At 38.3% G+C, this 16658-nt stretch overlaps 1 long non-coding RNA gene across 1 annotated transcript; it reads left to right on the top strand.

Annotated features, from left to right (window-relative positions):
• Positions 1-1932: 1932 nt before the first annotated feature.
• On the top strand, positions 1933-15454 carry LOC126942916 (uncharacterized). Its single transcript, XR_007721646.1, has 3 exons — positions 1933-10344; positions 10926-11282; positions 12443-15454. It is a non-coding gene; the product is annotated as an uncharacterized LOC126942916 (long non-coding RNA).
• The last annotated feature ends 1204 nt before the right edge of the window (positions 15455-16658 follow it).

Below are 16658 nucleotides of genomic sequence, written 5' to 3'. Positions count from 1 at the left end.
GATGGGTCTCCTGAATACAGTAGACTGATGGGTCTTGACTCTTTGTCCAGTTTGCCAGTCTGTGTCTTTTAATTGGAGCATTTAGTCCATTTACATTTAAGGTTAATATTGTTATGTGTGAACTTGATCCTGCCATTATGATATTAACTGGTTATTTTGCTCGTTAGTTGATGCAGTTTCTTCCTAGCCTCGATGGTCTTTACATTTTGGCATGTTTTTGCAATGGCTGGTACCGGTTGTTCCTTTCCATGTTTAGTGCTTCCCTTCAGGGCCTCTTGTAAGGCAGGCCTGGTGGTGACAAAATCTCTAAGCATTTGCTTGTCTGTAAAGGATTTTATTTCTCCTTCACTTATGAAACTTAGTTTGGCTGGATATGAAATTCTGGGTTTAAAATTCTTTTCTTTAAGAATGCTGAATATTGGCCCCCACTCTCTTCTGGCTTGTAGAGTTTCTGCCGAGAGATCTGCTGTTAGTCTGATGGGCTTCCCTTTGTGGGTAACTCGACCTTTCTCTCTGGCTGCCCTTAAGATTTTTTCCTTCATTTCAACTTTGGTGAATCTGGCAATTATGTGTCTTGGAGTTGCTCTTCTCGAGGAGTATCTTTGTGGCGTTCTCTGTATTTCCTGAATTTGAATGTTGGCCTGCCTTGCTAGGTTGTGGAAGTTCTCCTGGATGATATCCTGAAGAGTGTTTTCCAACTTGGTTCCATTTTCCCTCTCACTTTCAGGCACCCCAATCAGACGTAGATTTGGTCTTTTTACATAATCCCATACTTCTTGCAGGCTTTGTTCATTTCTTTTTCTTCTTTTTTCTTTAGATTTCTCTTCTCGCTTCATTTCATTCATTTGATCCTCAATCGCTGATACTCTTTCTTCCAGTTGATCGAGTCGGTTACTGAAGCTTGTGCATTTGTCATGTATTTCTCGTGTCATAGTTTTCATCTCTGCCCGTTCGTTTATGGCCTTCTCTGCATTAATTATTCTGGTTATCAATTCTTCCACTCTTTTTTCAAGATTTTTAGTTTCTTTGCGCTGGGTACGTAATTCCTCCTTTAGCTCTGAGAGGTTTGATGGACTGAAGCCTTCTTCTCTCATCTCATCAAAGTCATTCTCTGTCCAGCTTTGATCCGTTGCTGGCGATGAGCTGCGTTCCTTTGGAGGGGGAGATGCGCTCTTATTTTTTGAATTTCCAGCTTTTCTGCCCTGCTTTTTCCCCATCTTTGTGGTTTTATCTGCCTCTGGTCTTTGATGATGGTGACGTACTGATGGGGTTTTGGTGTAGGTGTCCTTCCTCTTTTCCTTCTAACAGTCAGGACCCTCAGCTGTAGGTCTGTTGGAGATTGCTTGAGGTCCACTCCAGACCCTGTTTGCCTGGGTGTCAGCAGCAGAGGCTGCAGAAGATAGAATACTGCTGAACAGTGAGTGTACCTGTCTGATTCTTGCTTTGGAAGCTTCCTCTCAGGGGTGTACTCCACCGTGTGAGGTGTGGGGTGTCGGTCTGCCCCTAGTGGAGGATGTCTCCCAGTTAGGCTACTCAGGGGTCAGGGACCCACTTGAGCAGGCAGTCTGTCCGTTCTCAGATCTCAACCTCCGTGTTGGGAGATCCACCGCTCTCTTCAAAGCTGTCAGACAGAGTCGCTTGCGTCTGCAGAGGTTTCTGCTGCTTTTTGTTGTTGTTGTTGTTGTTGTTGTTTAGCTGTGCCCTGTCCCCAGAGGTGGTGTCTACAGAGACTGGCAGGCCTCCTTGAACTGCTGTGAGCTCTACCCAGTTCGATCTTCCCAGGGCTTTGTTTACCTACTTAAGCCTCAGCAATGGCGGGCGCCCCTCCCCCAGCCTCGCTGCTGCCTTGCGGTTAGATCACAGACTGCTGTGCTAGCAATGAGGAAGGCTCCGTGGGCGTGGGACCCTCCTGGCCAGGTGTGGGATATAATCTCCTGGTGTGCCGCTTTGCTTAAAGCGCAGTATTGGGGTGGGAGTTACCCGATTTTCCAGGTGTTGTGTGTCTCAGTTCCCCTGGCTAGGAAAAGGGATTCCCTTCCCCCTTGTGCTTCCCAGGTGAGGCGATGCCTCGCCCTGCTTCAGCTCTCGCTGATCGGGCTGCAACAGCTGACCAGCACCGATTGTCCGGCACTCTCCAGTGAGATGAACCCAGTACCTCAGTTGATAATGCAGAAATCACCTGTCTTCTGTGTCGCTCGCGCTGGGAGCTGGAGACTGGAGCTGTTCCTATTCGGCCGAGATTTTTCAAGTTAAACCTCATGCATGATTTGACCTCTCATCATTTACTTTGTTCAGTTCTTGTTTTTGTTGAGACAGATTTCAGTGTCTTCCTGCTTGCAAGCTTTTTCTCAATCATTGCAATTCAAATTTAAGAGGTAAGAACCCCTGAAATTTTGGTGCTACATTTATTAAATACCTAGATTAAAGCTTTCTCACTGTATTAGTTTCCTGTGGCTACCATACACATCACCACAAATCTGATGGCTTAAAACAACAGAAATTTATTATCTCACAAGTCCTGGAGGGCAAAAGGCTGAAATCAGTTGCATAGGACTGGTGCTTGCGGCAATCCTTCACCCACGGCTACATAACTCCAGTCTCTGATCTCATGGTCACATTGCCTCCTCTTCAGCCTGTGTCAAATTTTCCTGTCTCCCTTATAAGAATATGGACACATGTGATGGCATTTAGGGTCCACTAGGATAATACAGGACAACTGCCCAGTCTCAAGATCCTTAATCACATCTGTGAAGTCCTTTTTGGCCATACAAAGTAACATTCACAGTTTTTAGGAGTTAGGACTTACATATCTTTGACAGCCATTATTTAGCCCAAAACACTAAATAATATTAAACAAATTACTGCTGGGTGCAGTGGCTCGCGTCTATGATCCTAGCACTTTGGAAGGCCGAGGCGGGTGGATTGCCTGAGCTCAGGAGTTCAAGACCAGCCTGGAAAACATGGTGAAACCCCACCTCTACTAAAATACAAAAAATTTCTCGGGCATGGTGGTGTGCACCTGTAGTCTGTAGTCAGCTACTTGGGAGGCTGAGGCACAAGAATTGCTTGAACCCGGGAGGCAGAAGTTGCAGTCAGGCAAGATTGCACCACTGTACTCCAGTCTGGGCAACAGAGCGAGACTCTGTCTCAGAAAAAAATGAAACAAAACAAAACAGAAAACTAAAATTTAGAAGATACATTCACAAAAATATTCCACTGTAGGATGCTTAAGATGATTTATGAGGTAACTCTTAAGAGCTGGAGAAAACGTGTGTACCACCAACCTATTTTGTTTTTGACATCAGCTTTATCACAAAGCTTTTTGATTCAGTTCCTCTAAAATTGCATGTAAAAATAGTTATACACATTGACAAAGACAGTCCCTATTTCAATCGGGAAAATATCACAGCTTGTTTGAATTGTGTTTGGACCACAGCCAGCTCCAAATACACTTTTGTTCCACCGGCTTCTTAATTTAGTAAAAACATTGCTTTTACCACAACTGTGTACTCCACCAAAATAAGTCTCTGTATTACTTCTGTATCAAATTACTTTATCTTCAGTGTTGAGGTTTTTAATAGAACTTAACAATAACATTCACGATATTGTTTCACCTTCAACACCTCAACAAAAATAACTTCCAGCTATTACTGGAAATAGTTGACTTTCTATTTGAAACATGTGATAACTGATACAAAGATGGCATTATTTAACTCTTCTACTAATGAGTAAAACATCATGAATTAGACCATGAACAGGACATGTATTTATAGTCTAAAAGCTGACATGAAAAGGCAGAGCCTCACCTTGCTTGACCCTGGCTGGGAATGTGCACATCAAATGACCCACGTTTTTTGCCACTCTGTGCATGTTCACAAATGACTGCAAAACCGCCAGAAATACTGATTTTGGGGTAACAGATTTTTGTAAGTGAATTAGCAAATACGGAACCTGCAAATTTTGATGATTGGTTGTGTTACTGAGCTCTTTTCCAAGAAACAGGTATAAATCGATGGTGCTACTAGCAATTGTATGAGGATTCTTTTTCAGCCAACAATTATCATTGTCATTTCAAAAAATTGCTGAACTAAAATTTTAAGTACCTTATGGTTTTTGTTTGAATTTCTTTGACTACTATTGTAGTGACAAGTTATTTCCATATTTATCAGTCATTTGTTTTTCTATAAATTTCCTGTTCCTTAACTTTATTTTTCTCTTAGGATGTGAGTGTGTTTATATGCATTTGAATGAATTTTGTATATATCAAGTTCATGGACCCTATGACATATTTCGTGTAAATATGTTTTTCCCAGTTTTCTGTTTGGCTTATAACTGGGTCTGCAGAATGTTTTGGCATGCAGAAAATTTGCACTTTTTTGTAGCATTCTCAAATCCATCAAATTTTTCCTTAAGCTCTTTCATTATATTTAGAAAGAAAGGAAAGAGGCCGGTCTTTTGCTTGAGGGACTAGGAAAGTCCAGGAAAGTTTTATTTCTGCTTGTTTTTCCTCTTCCCTTCCTTTCTTCCTTCTCTTCCTTTTTCAAAAAGATACTAAACTCTGAACTTTTTACTGACAAAGAGACTTGAAGTGAAAATAGACCGAAGATACAAGAGAAAGGATGTTTGATGAAGTATGTCCCAGAAGAAACAAGAATGATTACCACAGAGAGCTTAACTTCAATTCAGCAAGAAGCATGACTTTTATTTTAAACTGGGGATGCTGAAGTAAGGTGCAATGAAGTGACCTAAAGATAGGTATTTTGTTATCTTCTGTAGTTTCCGTGCCTCAGAGAGTCTGGTGTGTGGAGGATGCTCAACAGTTCTTCAGTAGCTGACATTTGGAGGCATAGCTAGGATCATGATCAAGAACTCTCTTCTTGGGAGGCTGAGGCAGGAGAATTGCTTGAACCTGGGAGGGGGAGGTTGCAGTGAGCTGAGATTGTGCCACTGCACTCCAGCCTGGATGACAGTGAGACTCTGTCTCAAAACAGACAAACCTCTCTTACACTTTTTTTAAAAATGTGCTACAATGAACGTTTAGTTTCTTTGAGTACCATGCCTTACTGGTACACATTTGAAAGAATATTTTTCTGATTGAAACAACATAATAATAGGTAGATACACCTTTAGCCCAGTGATACGAAGAGTCTTGGTCTCTACTGTTATCCCCTAAAATTTTCTTTAGAAATCAAGAATGAAAGGAAAACACTTTTATTTAGGCCATGTCTGCTCAATGGCAGAAAGTTAACTGCCTTTCCTGTCAGAAACTAACTTAAAGAACTTCAATTTTATGTTGAAAACTGTATTGAAGATTGAATTGCCGAGAAAGCCACAACCCAGAATTATTCTGGAGCAGGCCAGATTGACTTACCATACCAACCAACGCTTTGTGGTGTACAGGGAGGATGTTTGTTTGAATAAAACTTGTATGTTCTTGTGATTGTCAAACCAACCAGTGAAGGTGATAGAAATAGTCAGCTTCTCACAATAGTAGCTAAAAATGTGGGGGTTTTTTTGTTTGTTTGTTTTTGAGACGGAGTCTCGCTCTGTCGCCCAGGCTAGAGTGCAGTGGCGCAGTCTTGGCTCACTGCAACCTCCACCTCCCAGGTTCAAGCAATTCCCCTGCCTCAGCCTCCCGAGTAGCTGGTATTACAGATGCGTGCCACCATGCCCAGCTAATTTTTATATTTTTAGTAGAGATGGGGTTTCACCATGTTGGTCAGGCTGGTCTCCAACTCCTGACCTCGTGATTCCAAGATGTGTTAATTTCAATTAGGACTACTTCAAACACATTTCACGGTTTTAACAAGGTGGAAAGTGCTTTACCAGAAAGTATCTCAATAGAGGATTGGTTTTTATTTGCTTTTTAAACCATTGACGCATTAATCAAGAAAATTACCAGGGTAACTTACAAATTTTTGATTTTTGATGATACAGCTCTATATGGTTTCATTTGGTATGTGAGTAGACACACAAAACAAAAATACAGGTTTAGAGTTACACCTTTTAGTCATCTTTTTAGGGGGAAAGAAAAATTAAACCAAGAACATTTCTTACACCAAAATAATCTTAAATGAAATTAGATGAATTTTCATTCTACTTGGGATGAGATGCCAATAAACTAAATCCTTCTGATTTTGTTATTTTTAGTTATATTTATAATTATCATTATTTAGATTCAATTTAGTTAGCATATTTTCTGGCATCCATTTCTATTAAAGTTTAAGAATGCTGCTTCAAGGACTGAATTATGATATATCGTGCGAAAATGTAATTTTGCTTATAATATTTATCTTGTATATCCAATGACATATATTTGAATAAAAAGGACCTGTAACAGTAATTCTCACCCTAGTTGTTGGAGAAGGACACACTAGAATCCCTTTGGGAACTTTTAAAACGTTGATGCTCAGCTTCACTTCTCATGAATTAAGTTAGAATTTCTGAGGGAAGGGACCAGCTATTGGCATTTTTATAAAAAACTCCCCAAGTGGTTTTTATGTGGTGTAGCCAGGATTGGGAACCAGTAATCTGTGTAACACAATGGTAATTTTTAATACATAAATTAGCAATTCACTGTATTCAAGATAAAACGGTAACCATTTTTGGTACATCTCATGAATGTACATTGTATCATTCTTGTTACAAAGCTGTTTAGATCATCTGGGCAGGATTTCACATTATCAGTCTCTTCTGTTCTTTTAAGTTCTCTAGTTATTTCTGCGTTATTTCCTTGAAGTCTTAAAAAAACTTTGATTATTAAGAAGGAAAAACTTCATTGCTATTTTATCCTAATAATCAAATATTTGTTTCAAAAGTGATTTTCCTGTTTCACCTGTGGCGAGAATAGTAAGATCGTAATTTCCTGGAATTTTGTGTCATTTTCCCCAAAATAATAAAACCCTCCTTCAACATACATACTGTTAGCAAATATTCTCTACTGACATTCTGATTTTAATGTAAGCAATATTTATACTTTATACTTTCATAATCATTGGATGTAATTTTATTGATTATTCATCAATATCCCTTTCAATATTCCCTGATCCTAAATGAGCATGCATTTCAGAAAATTATCCTGACTGTGTAAGTTCAAAAACTAAAAAACCATAAATATGTCACATAAGATTTCCCATTCTGTGTAATTGTCCTTGACATTGGACTTCCTGCCTATGACTTTAGGATATACTAAGAAGTCTAGGAAGACAACCTGAGCTGAAAACTAGGGTGTGGTTTGTGTCTGGGTTGCTTTTGTTAAATTATGGAACATTTCTCTTTCTCAATTTGTTTGAACCAAAAAACTGGATTAAAGACTTCCTGTCACCTAATTTCAGGGTTTTTTTTTCTTTTTTTTTTTTTCCTAGCTATGAGGCTAGCACCTAGTGTTTGCCTCACTGACCAACCACTTTTTAAATATTAATTCATTTTGTTAAACGTTTTATTTTGACCTATTTTTGACTTACAGAAAAGTTGGAAAAATTGTACAAAAAATTCCTTTATGTCTCACCAGCTTACTTACCCTTATGTGAACGTTTTACATCATAACCATAGCACGATGGTCAAGAACAGAAAACTAACATCAGTATAATATTAATTATAGATGTTTTCCCAAATTTCACCGTTTTTTCCATTATCATCCTTTCTCTGTTCCAAGATCCTACCTGGGATCCCACATTGCATTTAGTTAATTCTCCTTAGTCTCCTCCTGTCTGTAACAGTTTTTCAGTCCTTGGTTTTATCTTTTATCACTTGACACTTATGAAGAGTATTGATGTGTTGTTTTGTTTTAGAGATCAGGTCTTGCTATGGTGCCCAGGCTGGAGTGCAGAGACTAGTGACAGGTTTGATCATAGCTCACTGCAGCCTCAAACTCCTGGCCTCAAGACATCTTCCTGCCTCAGCCTCCTAAATAGCTGGGACCACAGAGTGCAATATGCCTGGCTGGATCAGTTGTTCTATAGAATGTCTGTCAATCTGAATTCTTCTGATACTTTCTCATAATTGGAATGAAGTTACAGATTTTTGGCAAGAATGCCACAGAAATGGTGTTGTGGTGTCCTCAGGGCATCATACTAAGGGGTTGATAATCTCTGTGTCTTATCATTGATATTTACTTTGATTGCTTTGGTTAGGTGGGTGTCTGCCATGTTTTTTACTGTAAAGTTACATTTTTCCCTTTGTAGTTAATATGTATCTTGGGGAAATACATTGAAACTTGCAAATTCTATTCTCAAACTTCCATAAATTTTTGCATCCATGAGAGTCATGAGAGCACCTTGTCTGTTTGTGATAATTACTATTGTGGTAGTTGCCTAATGGCGATTATGGTTTTTTATCTTCTCCATTTATTTAAATTCTACTATGAGGAAGAGCCATTTCTTTCCCTGTTTGTTTGCTTATTTTATTATTTATAACAATTTGGAACCATAGATATTTATTTTATTCTGTGTGTTCAGTACTACCATTATGTACTTAGTGACTCAATTTGCTCTAACATTAACCAGTCAAGTGGGCCCTTGTACTTAAACAAGCCTTATTTTATTTTATTTTATTTTATTTTATTTTATTTTTTAGTGTTTCCTTTTATTTTCTGGGACCACAAGATGTTCTTTACTTTCTATTCCTATGACCCCCAAACATTTCCAAAATAGGACTGATCTCATGAGGGCACTCTATTAACTTTGAAGCAGTGAGCTACTGAGTTCATGTGACTGGTAGTATCTACTCTGTGAATTAGTTCACTTCTATGTCACAAGCGACACAACTGTCAAATAAGAATCACCTGTGCCTACTACCATTCCATAATACTAGTTATGGCTGAATATTTACCAAATACCACGCACAAATGAAAATAAGCTGACTTCATGCTTTTGCTTGGGGAGTATGTATGTTGTGTGTCTTCAAATGAAACAAGGACATTTTAGATTATTGTAGATGCTTTGAGGGATATGGGGGCTGATTTTTAAAAAGAATACATGACCATAAGGTGGCAATAACACAGATAAGTTTTATTTCCCTTTGACAGGTTTGCATGCAGGAGAAGTCCCTCATAGCATGAGATCTTCCAGAGTTTAAAGTACAGGGAATGACCACTCAGAAGGAGTGGAGGGCAAGGGAACTTCCAGGGAAGAGGGGAATTTGATAGAGGGCTATGTGTCTCAATAACGTCATTAGCAGCATGGCAAGAGTCTGACTCAGACGGCTCCAAAGGGCGGCAGCAGCTTGGGGTCTTTAGGGCCCAGAACTTGTCTGTTGCTAGCAGATGTTTGGAGCAGTTTTACTGAGTACACAATACAGACGGGCTCTAAGTGGCTACAAATATGCTAATTTGGACTATCTGCTTATTTGGACCGATTTAACAATTGGATGTGTAAAAATTTGAGTTTGGAGCTATCAGACTTTTGAGTTAGTGGGTCTCTGCCTGCAGTGAAGAAATGAACCATCTAGGGCCCAATACACAGATGCCATTGTTGACTCGTTTATATAATATTCATAAAGTAGCACTATGATTTTTCATGCTACATCAACTCTCAGTTTCATGAATGTAATGAATCATTATTAAAAGTGAGCTGGATGGCTGAACGGCTTGTCAATCTTGATTTACGCAGTAAGAATGATACGTTATTAGCATAGGACTATTACAATAGTAAGATCTTAAAACTGGCCTTACAATTCTATTCCTCCCACCATGTGGGCATCCAATAAGTGTCTTGATTTACACAGTAAGAATGATACGTTATTAGCATAGGACTATTATGGTAGTAAGACCTTAAAACCTGTGTTACAGTTACATTCCTCCCACCATGTGGGCATCCAATGAGAAGCTGAAGATGGCATGCAAATCCTGATTATCTACTCACTCCATATCCATGGGGACTTGGGGAGAATCTGAGGTGGCACCTGTGGTGGAGTGGACAATGTTGGACTTGGAGTTCAAAGTCATCTCCAGATCCTGATACTGTTATTTGCTTGTCCCATGACCCATAGGTAGAGGATTTAATTCTGTAAAGCCAGTCTTCTCTGCAAAATGGGAATAGAACTGTCTCACGTGGTTATTGTTGGTGCTAGAATAACACCAACAGCATTACATCCTGAGTCTCAGAAAACAAATGCTACCCAGAATGAACTTTTATAGATTGTTTACAGTCTGTGTGATGTCATAATAGAAGATCTCCCTACAGGGAGGTTTGCATGCAGGATGATGTGATTGGAATGGTATGGAGACAGCCACTCTGCAATGTTCACTCGAAGATCCACTACATTATAATGCTCCAAGAAGATAAGGACTGCATGTATTTTGTCTACTTCTGAATATCCAAGATTTTCCAGGGTACCTGACATAGAGTAGGTACTATATAAAGACATTATTTGAACCACTTCTTTGAGAAAACCTCAACTAAACGCATTTATGGAAGATAAGTTCTAGATATCTATGTACAACATTGTGCCTAGAGGCAGCATTGCTATGCTGTGCACTTGAAAATTTGTTAAGAGGATAGATCTCATGTTAAGTGTTCTCATCAAACAATCCCTGATAAATTCAAATATATATTAAATCATTAGTGTCTTGATTGATAGTAATCAATCAAATTAACTTCACTTAGCAGTATCCTAAGGGAATGGGGCATAATTTTGATGAAAGGAGGTTTAGAGCATGGGATATTGTTGAGTAAGGAAAGCTAAGGTGCTGGGGCAGGTGGTCACCAAACAGCCAGTGGGGGGTCAGAAGAGGTTAAATGCACTGGGAGGGAAACACTGAAACCTATGAGAGGGCTTATGAATATGGTCACTTAAAACAAACATGGACAACTTCCTAAGGATGAGTTCTGTGCCTATACAACTTTTAATGTAAATGAATCTGTATCTTGCTGAGGATAAGATGTGATGGAATTAATTGTATCTTGGACATGGTTCATGTTTCCTAGAGGTGCTACAGAAAGGGACAGACACCCATTTTTGCAGACTCCAAACGCAGTTCTCTCTGAAGGCTGGACAGTCTTCGGACAGCTGCTGTGTGCAGACAGCAGCACAGGAAAAGGGAGACAGAGGAGAGGGAGTGGAGGAAGGTAAATGACAGACACATGGATCCAGGGAAGAAGAAGAGAAGCGTGAAAAGAGAGAGAAAGAGAAAAATGAGACACCAGCAACGCTGAGAGTTCACGTCATTGGTTTTCCAGAGCTCCCAATCGACTCAAAAACTTCTCGGCATAGGCCAAAGTCCTCATGTAACTCTTTTTTCCCTATCTGTCCCACTCACAAATCTCAACATTTGTCTTCGAAAGGTACTCATCTGCTTCTCAAATATTGTTCCTACAGATAGAAGTCTTTAGAATCTGAATACTATTTTGTGTCTCAGCCACCAAAAAATAAAAATAAAAATAATGGAGAGTAATTGGGCAAATTGAGGATATGAACCCCAGAAGAAACAATGTATTTTGACAAGAAAAATTGGTTGGCAAATGTTAAGGTTTTTATGAGTCATCATCATGATGATTCTTTAAGTAATTATAATTTGTTCTACACTCTGTCACAGTTGTTTTGATTGTGGCTTTTTATTAATGAAGAAAGTTATTTAGTTGTCCTTATTTTTAGGAAGAGATTCACAGTATTGAAATATTTCAAATACCAATGATGTTAAATTTCTTGAATATTTTCCCTTTGTACTGTCTGATGAGTCACTGGACTATCATTCTGTCCCAAGAATATTATAGTGACACCAGTCTTAGTCACAAAATCATTACTGTCATAAAGTAAGGGGGCAGGATATGGGAAGAAATCTACACAATGAGACAAACCTGGCTTAATCTTACAGTTGCAATTGTTACCCACATTTTTAAAGCAAATTTATTTTGAAGTAAATTTTCAAATTTTCCAATGCTTAGTTGCCCTGTCATTAGCCTGTCTCCAGATGAATGAGGTCTTGGGGCTGCAGGCATGAGTAGTTTGGATGCTGTGGCTTCGTAATTGAATTTTCTTTTTATAATCATGGTGAATGAGGACTAGGAGTATTATTCTACAGGAACTGAGTGCAGCCACTGATGTAAGTCCAGATGTGCTCTGTTGTACCATAGAAACATGAAGATAGAGCACCTCTGCAGGCTATGTGGTTCAGTCCTTAGCTGAAGTATAAACACATAATAAAAATGCTCTTACAAACTTTCACATGGAGGAGACAGACACTGAATATTGGTTGATCAGTAAGGCATTTGCATTGGTAAAGCACTGCATACTGTTGAAAAGTCTAAATAAAAGATCTGTTTTCAAATATGATGTATAAATCAAATAGTTCATGTGTAGGAAGATAGGATATATAAGAAACAATATATGTAAGAAATATGATAAATAATCGAAAGTTCTTGCGTACGAATTAAAGCAGGTAGCTTTCCTAGTGATGTTACAACACGTCAAAATATAATACAGTATTGTGACTTTCACTTTTCAGTGTGACAGCGAGTTACAAGTGGAACAACACATAGAACTGGCTATTTTTTTTTCACTATTTCACAGAATTGGGTGGCCGAGGATTTGACAATGGGTAAGAAAGATGACCTGAATGGTGAATGCTGCAAACTTGTCTCCTTTATTAATAAACAAATTCAAACCCAAAGAAACTGGTGAATAATATCTATGCTATTTAACAAACATTCTTTCAACAATAAGGATTTAGTCTTTACTTTGTCTTTGGCTCTCCATTAGGCCTAAGGTTCAAAAGATAAAAGAGACAGCCCCGATCTAAAGTCTAAAAGAATGGTCAGGGACTCATAAGACACAAAAACAGTGATGGGAAAATATTCCTGGCAAAGAATACACTAATAATCGTTTTCACATTTCCCTGCAGTGTCTCCATTTACTCATAGGTAAAATTGTTGTTTGGGAATCCTCAAATAGGTCATCCTTCTGCTGGACCCACATTTAACTGCTCCAAATAACTGATCTTTGCTGGCTTTATTAAACTCTCAAGTATCAAAATTCCACAGCTTTTCGGCAGAGCCTGCTGCTTCCATCTATTTTGTACAGGGACTTCTTTCTTATTTCTCTCTGAATTGTTTTGGTGATCTAAGGTCATTCACTCTGACTTTGTCACTAAGCAATATCTTCTGCTGGCACAGAAAATCATTCGTAAGGAAACTTCTCTTTCTTCTTGTCAGTCAAAATGTGCTTCCTTTAATCTTTTCCTTCAGGCCTATTTTTCATCATGCTGTCTTTCCCTGGGACTTTTCCTTTATTTGAGGCGGGCAGGTGATGGGCACAGAAGCCAGTCTACTTGCTTTAAAATGGACACAACCATTACTAAGAATAACATTCATTGACGAACAACTATTAAATGCCTATTCTGCGACAGGCACTGTGCTAGGGACTGGGTCTGCACACACAAATTGTATGTGATCCCTGTTCTTGGGACTAGTGGTCTAGGAAAGGGAGACCAATACTCAGAAAAATATGCAAAAAAAAGTGTGATAAGGCGTTGTGGGTGTCATAAAGAATATGGAAGGTTGAAGGTAGGCACCAATCGAGGGGCCAGTTTTGGGTGGTGTTTATCAGGGCTTCATGGGAGTAGCGACTCTTGGGCTTATTGCAGTTTGAAAAGATGGGCAGAAAATGGGTGGGACAAAGTACCACCTGTCCATATCTTGCTCCCCATTTGTAGAACTTTTTAGATGCGCAGAGAAGACAAGACAAGGCAAATTTATTTTCCCCTCAACTGTTTGAAATTTATCGCCTCATCTATAGGCAATTTGGTGAACTTCCATGTGTACATGAAAGAAAAAAAAGCAGTGTGATGATTTCTCAAAGAATGAAAAACAGAATTACCATTTGACCCAGCAATCCCATTATTGAGTATATATCCCCTAAAATACAAATCATTCTGCCAGAAAGCAACTTGCATGAGTATGTTCATGGCAGCACTATTCATAATAGCAAAGACCTGGAATCACCCTAAATTCCTATCAATGATAGACTGAATAAAGAAAATGTGGTACATAAACACCATGGAATACTATGCAGCCATAAAAAAGACCGAGATCATCCATCTCCATCCTTTGCAACAACATGAATGGAGCTGGAGGCCATTATCCTAAGTAAACTAATGCAGGAACAGAAAACAAAATATTGCATGTTCTCACTTGTAAATGGGAGCTAAATGACAAGAACACGTGAAGACAGAGAGGAACAACAGATGCTAGGGTCTGTTGAGGGTGGAGGGTGGGAGGAGAAAGAGGATCAGATGAAATGCCTATCAGGTACTATGCTTAGTACATGGATGAGGAAATAATCTATATATCAAACCCCTGTGACGCAAGTTTACCTATATACCATACCTAAGGCACACGTACTCCTGAACCTTAAGTAAAAGTTAAAAGAAAAAAAACTTTAAGAAATATATTCTGCTGTAATTTGGTGTAGTGTTCTGGAAATGTCGGTCAGGTCAAGTTGGTTGATAACAGTATTCAGACATTTTATAGCCTTACGAATACTTTCATCTATTCTTGTCTACTTGTCTATTTGTTCAAGATTTTAGTTTCCAACTTTGATTATGAATTTATTTCTTCCTTCAGTTTTCTCAGTTTTTTTCTCATGTTTAAACTATATTATTACGTGCATTAGAGTCCTTATGTCTTCTTGATGAATTTCTCCTTTGCTTATTATCAAACATCCCATTTATCTCTTGTAATATTCCTTGTCTTGAAGTCTATTCCAGCTTTCTTATTTTCTGTGTGGTATATTTTTTCCATTCATATACTTTCAAACTTATTTGTGTTATTTGATTCAAAGAGCATCTCTTGTAGGCAACATAGAGATGCATCCTGCCTTTTTAAATTAGCTACTCTCTGCCTTTTCCTTAGTGTTTTAGTTCACTTATATGCATTGTAACTATTGATATGGCATGGTTTAATTCTTCCATCTCACTGTTTTTTAAATTTCTCTTTTCCATTTTTTGTTGCTCTGTTTTTCATTTCTTGTGTGCTTTTGGGTTGTTTGGATATTTTAGCATCTCATGGTATTTCTTCTGCTGAATTCTTACCCATATCTCTTCCTGTGTTTGTAATGGCTGCTCTGGGGCTAATAATATGCATCTTTAATCTATCAAAGTCTCTTTAGAATCAATTCCTACCACTTCACACTTCTCACCTGACACTTCCTACTTCATATTGCTAATTTCTCACCTCACTTCTACCACCATGCACTTCCCATTTTTCACTTCCCAAATAAAGCAACCTTAGAAGAGTATAACTCAATTTCATTTCTCTATGCTTCATGCTATGTCTTAAATTTCACTTCTACATGTATTATAAATCCCACTTTGATTTAAACAGTGAATTGCCTTTTAAGAAATTGTCTTTTAAGAGAATAAGGCAACAGCTTTTTGTGATATTAATCAATTTATTGACTGACTGGCACTTTCCTTTATTTCCTGTAGATTTCACTTTTCATCTTCTATCATCTCTTTTCAGTCTCAGGAAGATTCTTTAGCATTTCTCGTAAGTCTCTTGGTGATGAATTTTTTCAGCATTTGTTTTTCTGAAAATGTGTTCATTTTATCTTCAATTTTGAAAAAAAAATTTTTTTTTTTGAGACAGAGTCTTGCTCTGTTACCCAGGCTGGAGTGGAGGGGTGCAATCATGGTTCACTGCAGCCTTCACCTCCCGTGCTCAAGTGATCCTCCTGCCTCACCCTCCCAAGTAGCTGGGACTACAGGTGCATGCCACCATGCTTGGCTAATTTTTTTTTTTTTTTTTTTCATTTTGTAAAGATGAGGTTTCACTATGTTGCCCAGGCTGGTCTTGAATTCCTGGGCTCAAGAGATCTGCCTGCTTCTGCCTCCCAAAGTGCTGGGATTACAAGCACGAGCTACCACACCTGGCCAATATTTTTTTATGGTTATAGAATTCTGAGTTAGCATCTATTTCTTCTGGTACCTATTTAAAGTGTAAATTGAATAGTTTCCTCCTTCCTGATGCCTAGTCCTTTTTGTATATGTGGTTAGCAAATATTTTTTCCCAATGTGTAGCTTATCCTTTCATCCTCTGAATATGGTCTTTAGCACAGCAAAAGTCTTAACTTTTGATGAAGCCCTATAATTTATAAAGGATTCTGTTTATCAGTTGTGCTTGTGAGTTGTGCATCTTTATGAGTTGTGATTGTGTCAAATCCAAGCACACTTTGCCTAGCGCTAGATCCCAATTCCAATGATATTCTATTATTTTAAAAATATTTTTATTGTTTATGTCTTACATTTAAATCTATGGTCTATTTTGAGTTAATTTTTGTTCAGGTTGTGAGGTTTAGCTTAAGGTTCTTGTTTTTGCTTGTGGATGTTCAGTGTTCAATTACTTTAGCACCATTTGTAGGACACGCTATCCATTTGAACTGCTTTAACGCCTTTGTTAAAAATCAGTTGAGCTTGTTTTCATGGGTCTATTTATGGATTCTCTATTTTGTTCCATTGATCTATGTGTCTTTCCTTCCATGAATACCATACTGCCTTGTTCACTGTAGGTATCTTGTAAGGCTTAACATCAGGTGGAATGGCTCCTCCTTCTTTGTCTAGATCGTTTTAACTACTCCAGAGTGTGTGATCTCTCATATAAATTTTATTTTATTCTGTTTTATTTATTTATTTATTTATTTGAGATGGAGTTTCACTCTTGTTGCCC

Source organism: Macaca thibetana, chromosome 1 (assembly GCF_024542745.1).
Source record: "Macaca thibetana thibetana isolate TM-01 chromosome 1, ASM2454274v1, whole genome shotgun sequence".
NCBI classification, from domain to species: domain Eukaryota; kingdom Metazoa; phylum Chordata; class Mammalia; order Primates; family Cercopithecidae; genus Macaca; species Macaca thibetana.
The sequence above is the reverse complement of the archived record's forward strand: the minus strand, read 5'-3'. Positions and strand labels throughout refer to the sequence as shown.